We start from the raw sequence: 6563 nt of genomic DNA on the forward strand, positions 1-6563 counted from the left end.
TGACCAGTGTTAAGCCAGCCAGCTCCATGTAGTCCGTCGTGGGGAGCCAGTAATCCAGAGGACGGAGTGGAGTTAGCTGACGAGCAAGCTTGTCAGCTCCGGATTTGTCGCGAGGAGCCAGCAATCTAGCTAGGAGCGGGAGGTGAAGCCAAGGATTTCGCCGAGTGGAGGGCATCGTCCCAACAGGTATACTCTGTCTCTTCCCCTCGCTTCCTACGACTCCTTCGTCGCCTCCAATTCGTTTGCACATTGCTGAGTGCTGACCAACACACATCGTTTTTTGCAGAACCATCCATCCACAGAGAAGCCCGGACCAGCCTTCGTTTGTCAGTCTCACACCAACACACATTGCACAAGGCAGAACCATCCATCCACCAGTCCCAGATGCGCTCGTTTTTGCAGAACCATCCATCCGCAGAGAAGCTCGGACCAGCCTTCGTTAGTCAGTCTCACACCAACATACAGTACATTGCACAAGGCAGAGCCATCCATCCATCCACCAGTCCCAGCTGAGCTCGTTTTGCAGACCCATCCATCCACAGAGAAGCCCGGACAAGCCTTCGTTTGTCAGTCTCACACCAACACACACTGCACAAGGCAAAACCATCCATCCACAGAGATGCCAGTCCCAGCCGCACTCGTTTTTGCAGGGAAGTTTGTAGCAACTCCGGCCATATCTTTCTTGGTCAATAAAGCTTTCACCTATGTCGGCAAATACTTCGAGTCTCCACACATGGATGAGGTGAAAAATAGACTCGTGCTCGCCATGCCCAAGATCCAAGCAGTGTTCGATGCCGTCAACCCGGAATATGTCAAAGAGCAGAGCAGCGCCTTGGATGCGTGGCTATGGCAGCTGAGGGACGCCGTCGAGGCGGCCGAGGACGCCATCGATGAGCTTGAATACTATGAGCTCAAGGAGAAGGCCAATGATCAAAAGATTGCTGAACGGGGTTCTCCGTTTGACAAGATGAAGCACAAGTTTGTGAAATCCGTTAAGAGTGTCAAAACTCTCAAAAAAGTTGCTGATGGTGACATTGTCAGAAGGCTGATGAAATTGGTGGATGCTTTAGATAAGGCTGTTGGTGGTGTTGACAGTTTCCTCAGCCTCACAGACCATCTCAATGGAGCTTTCTCCAGCAGTCAGCAGCAAGTGCAAGCGGACAATGATCGCCAAACTGGTTCTACGTTGAGTGCGACTATTTTCGTTGGACGAGAAAAGGAGAAGGAGAAGATCATTGGATGGCTAGCAAATACATCAAGTCAGACCAATATTCTTTCTATTCTTTCAGTCGTTGGCCATGGTGGCATGGGGAAGACAAGTTTGGCGCAGACCATATGCGAACAGCAAGAGGTGTTGGATCATTTTAAGCTCATATGGGTCACTGTGTCAACTAGCTTTGACGCAACATCACTGACGAGAAAAATATTGGAATGCACTACGGGCGCAAAACCAAAGGCTGATCAGCTGGAACCACTACAGCGAGACCTGAAAGAAAAGCTCAAGTCTGATAAATTTTTGCTAGTTCTAGATGATGTTTGGGAAGATAAGAAAAGGGATGAATGGGAAAAGTTATTTGCTCCATTGAAGAAACTGAACAATGCTGGAAGTAAAATTTTGTTGACAACCCGTATGCAATCTGTAGCGGACATGGCTGCCAGAGTAATGGGGGTCGAAACAGATCAGTGCCTGACATTGCAAGGACTAGAAGAAGATGAAACTTTCGAGCTCTTCACTCATCATGCCTTTTCCGGGTTGAAGAATCCAGCAGATTATGGAAATTTGACGTTAATTGGAGAACAGATTGCAAAGAAACTGCTAGGATGTCCCTTGCTAACTAAGGTTGTTGGTGAGCATTTGCAAGGCAAGGCAACGGTTGAGTACTGGAGCAGATTTTTGCACAAAGGATTGGAGCATTTTAAAGGAACAGAGGAGGATATTATGAGGGTTCTCAGATTAAGCTACTACCACCTACCAACAGAGTTGCAGATTTGTTTTCGCTATTGTTGCATAATTCCTCGCGATGACTATGGATTTCTGAAGAAAAAATTGGTGCAACTATGGATTGGCTCAGGATTGATCTCACAAGCTCTAAGCGACACCCACACTTTGGAGGAAACTGCAGAAGAGTACTTGGCTCAGCTAACTAGAAAGTCATTCTCCAATATGAAGTCAAGAGATGGTCAATTGGAAGAAGAATGGTATGTCATGCATGATTTGATGCACGAATTGGCGAGGAACGTGTCCACTGGTGAATGTGCAAGAATAGATAATCCTGTCCAGCTTAAAGATGAAAAAGACACACTCTGACACCTCTGTATTGCCAATATTGACAATTTCTCTGCTGATGATGTCAAGAAATTCTCCCGTTTCAAGAACTTGCGCACTATTATCATTCACACTGACCCTTGGGTTAAAAATGATGTAGTTTGTGCACTTGAAATGGTTGTTGAGAGCTCCAAATCGTTGCGTCTATATGACTCACAAGAATTCTGCTTTGCTGACAAGTTTAAGTTTGGTAACTTAAAACATCTTCGATATATCTATGTGCCTCGAATATCACCAGGCATGATACGTGGGGTTGCCAAACTTCATCACTTGATGGTACTTTGATGTGTTAGGGTGGCTTGGAGACCGAAACATATGAATCCAGATACTTAGGGTACCTTGAGCGCTTGCGATATGTATCCTTTGGAGTGAGTGGATTTGGTAATTTCTGCATAAGCAAGCTCACTTCTCTTCAGGAACTACATGACTACCGGGTAGGAGGAACAAAATGCAACGAAATAAGTGCAGTTGGGAACTTAAGAGATCTCGGTGAATTGGGTTTGGAGGATCTTGAGAATTTTCAGAGTTATGAAGAAGCTAAGAATGCCAAGTTGAAGGAAAAACAGCGTCTCAACAAGTTATCTCTGAAGTGGCCTAGAGCTGGTCAAATGACAGATGATTTGAATCTTGACAACCTTGAGCCAAACGTTAATATTAGCGTATTGGAAATTAATGGTTATGCAGGTCCCAAAATTCCATTTTGGATTGAGAATTGCTCTCTCAAAAACATGGTGACACTCCAGTTCAAAGGCTGTATGAACTGGGAATATCTTCCCTCTCTTGGTGAGTTAGTAATGCTGAACGAACTAATGTTGTACGACCTTCCTAAGCTAGGACAGATTAGTCGATCATCTGACATGTCCAGCAGCAGTAGCTCAACGGAGTTGTTGTTACCTCAAAGCCTTAAAAGTTTGGATGTAATTGAATGCCAAAAACTGAGGGAATTACCTATTCTACCTCCAAGCCTAGAATCATTGCTAATAAAAGATGTCGGTCTGACCAAACTTGCTTCGATTGGCAAGATATCCAGTGAGAGCATCGAGCCCAGATCATCTAAGCTGGATTTCATAACTGTCACCAAATGTCCATGCTTAACTTCTCTGGAAGGGAGTCTTTTGGAGCAAAAACTGTACATGAGAACTCTCAGTGTCCTACGTTTGGTTGATTGTGTACATCTGGAGTCCGCGTCCATACCATTTGAAGAAATGAGAGAGCTTAAGGAGCTCAAAATAATGGAATGCCCAAAGTTGAGGATGATAAGAGATGCCAAAGATATGCACTTGCCATTGTCACTAAGGAACCTGGCTATCTCCTGTGACTACTTGGAACCTCCACTGCTCGGATCACTGCAACTGCTCACCAACTTATGTGCGCTCAATTTGCACAACTGCTCGAGCTTGGTGTCTCCCCCCTCAGGGGATGTGTTCAAGAGTGCTGACTTATGTGCACATAGAGGGATGTGAGAATCTCTCGTCCTTGGGAGGGCTCGGATCACTTCCATCACTCTTCAGGTTAAAAATCAGAAGGTGCAGCACACTCGCAAAGGCTGGGTCCTCCTCGCTAAATAGAGTTGCATCTGGTTCTGGTGGCGTGGAGCCCGGCAGCTCACTGCAGATACGTACTATTCAGATTGATCTGCCGCTGCTTCTTGAGCTGCTAAAGAGTCTTTGCCACACCGAAAAGCTGGATATTATGAATGGGTCTGAGATGGAGAGCTTACCTGAACAATGGCTGCTACAGAACCTCCAATCCCTCTGTTGTCTGTATATATCTGGTGCATGTGACTTGAAATCGTTCCCACCAAGAATGAAAGATCTGTGCTTTCTCGAGAACTTTGCCCTACTTGGTGCTGGGCAACTCCAGTCACTTCCGTCTCTGCCCTCCTCCTTGAAGTGCTTCGATCTTATAGAATGTCATCCAGAGCTGGAGAAGAAGATTACAAAACATGGAAGCCCTGAACGGAAAAAAATTGCCCACATCCCTGAGGCATCAATAGGTATCTCCACCCTTCGACTTTCATCCTCGCTTAATTTATTGCTTGGATCTCTGCATTGTTGGATATCTGTTCTGACTGTGAACCAATGACAGGAGATTGGTGTTTCGTCTTCGGCAAGAAATTCACCATGGAGGCTTTCAGAAAACTAAGGTAATTAACAATCTCTGGATAAATATATCAATTTTATCCTCATTTTTGCTCTGAACTTGACCAAACAGGCCTTCCTCATGGTGGATATGGTCTAGCTTGTTTCCTTGTTTTTCTTGATATCATCTCTATGCCTTGCCTTGATGAAGGTTGATGTGAAGTCCATTTCGCTTGAATGCATTCGTGAACAATGTAAAAGCTTATTGGTATTTTCTTCTTGTTTCATTTCTCATTTTGAAGCATTGCTTCTGAACTGCAACTATCCTTTTTTCTATCTTTGGATGTGTTTCCGCCATTTTTACTGTGTAACACTCCAACTGCATGCTACTATTGAAATTATTTTTAATTGCCTCAAATAAATATCTTTCCGTTCTTGAAAACTGAAACATTTTTTTGGTTATCAGCTATGGTGACCGTATGAAACTTGCCTCCAACTCGTCGCTGCACTAGTGGAAGAAACGGTTCAACAGAATGCTGGCAAGAAGGTTCGATCGATACCATCTATCTGAAAGATCTTGGAGACTCTTAATTTACTTCAGTTCAGATATTTCATCTCGTGTTGTTGGGAAGATGTCATGTTCTGCCGGATGATACTTACTGAATTCAAGAAGACGCTCAATTCAGCTTCACGTGTACAAATTGCAGCCTTGCTAAAACATTTCTTTCAACCTGTGAATAGAAGTATCTTCATATTGTGTGCCGAAAATATTTAGATTAAGTTAAAACTTACAAGTAAGAATTTGGAGCTGTAAATACAAGCATGGTAACCTGAGTTTCTGTTGGGCTCTCATACCTGGGTCTTTCTTAAATAGAGGTCACACTGATGTAACCTGCAAAATGTAACAAGGAATGATCTTGCCTATTTATGCACTGCCTTGAGTTCACTACAACTTTAAGCTTTTCTGCATCAGCCGCCTAAAGTAACACATTTCAATCAGTACGTGAAAACTTGCGTGCTGTAACGCCTCTTCTAGTTAAGCTGGACGAGTTGAATTGATGTGCAAGTACCAGGTAGCCTAGTGGAGTAGTGGTGATGTGCAATTGATCTCTGCTTTTAATTTTTTGGGGGCAGGACCCTGGTGCAAGTTGATAAGCTGGTCCATCACTAACAATGCTCTCTATTTTTAATGTTTTGAGTGTGGTAGTATGTAGCCGAGGGGGGAAAGGTCTATAAATGTTGCTGTGGTTTATTCAGTGGTTGATTTAACCAGCTCATATGTATCATTGTTTGTTCTGATTCAATTGGTGGACAAAATTAGCATGGCTGGACGAAACAAAAATCCGAGAGAAAAAAATGCTGATAACTACAAATAGAAAAGAAATAACTAAAGACTTGCAATTTAATTTCAGTAGAGATCCTCTACAGCAAGAATGCTCTGCTTTGGGTTTTCGGGTGCGATCTTGACTAGTGCATTCTGAACTTCTAATGAGGGCCACACAAGCCAGCGGTGGGGTGGAACGGGCATGCTTCTGTTTTTCATGACCTGTTAATTCAGCATGGTTGTCCATTTGTTTGGATTTCAATATGCCGAGAGCTGGGAGGTTTGGCTCTAGCAAGTGTTTGGTATGTTAGATTACTGGTCTGAAACTCTGAATAATAAGTGGCTAAGCAGGTGGTACCAATGCTGATATTTGTTGTTTCTTTAGCTGTTCGGCCATAGATGCCTTGCAATCTGGAAGATTTTGCACTACCACATATATAGGCAGGTATGAGTTTCTAGAAAGCATCTGTAGGTCAGTCATCTAGCAACAGAAACGTAAGTTTGCGGGTTTTTTAGGATGATATCCTTCTTCCTTATGGGGGACTAAGCCCATTCATCTAGTACATCAGTAGCATTTAATTTTTCCTTAATGACTACCCCCAACAGTAAGAGACATATCAACTATTTCTCTACAGGGAGAACATTGAAAGCGTTACTGTTCAGCATACCTTTGATCTTCTTACTTATGCACCTCCAGATTCCTCCGCATCTTGAGAAGCTTGGCCTTCTCCATGATATGAAGAGGCCTAGTAATTATTGAGCTTTCTCTCGCTGCTTGAACAGGACCCCAATCATATTTCTTCCTAGCATTCTTCTCTTTAGGCTCATTCTC

General features: G+C 43.6%; 1 pseudogene; it reads left to right on the forward strand.

Annotated features, from left to right (window-relative positions):
* Window positions 1–472: 472 nt before the first annotated feature.
* On the forward strand, window positions 473–5198 carry LOC109782526 (disease resistance protein RGA2-like; annotated as a pseudogene).
* The last annotated feature ends 1365 nt before the right edge of the window (window positions 5199–6563 follow it).

The sequence above is a fragment of the Aegilops tauschii genome, chromosome 5, assembly GCF_002575655.3.
Source record: "Aegilops tauschii subsp. strangulata cultivar AL8/78 chromosome 5, Aet v6.0, whole genome shotgun sequence".
NCBI lineage: Eukaryota > Viridiplantae > Streptophyta > Magnoliopsida > Poales > Poaceae > Aegilops > Aegilops tauschii.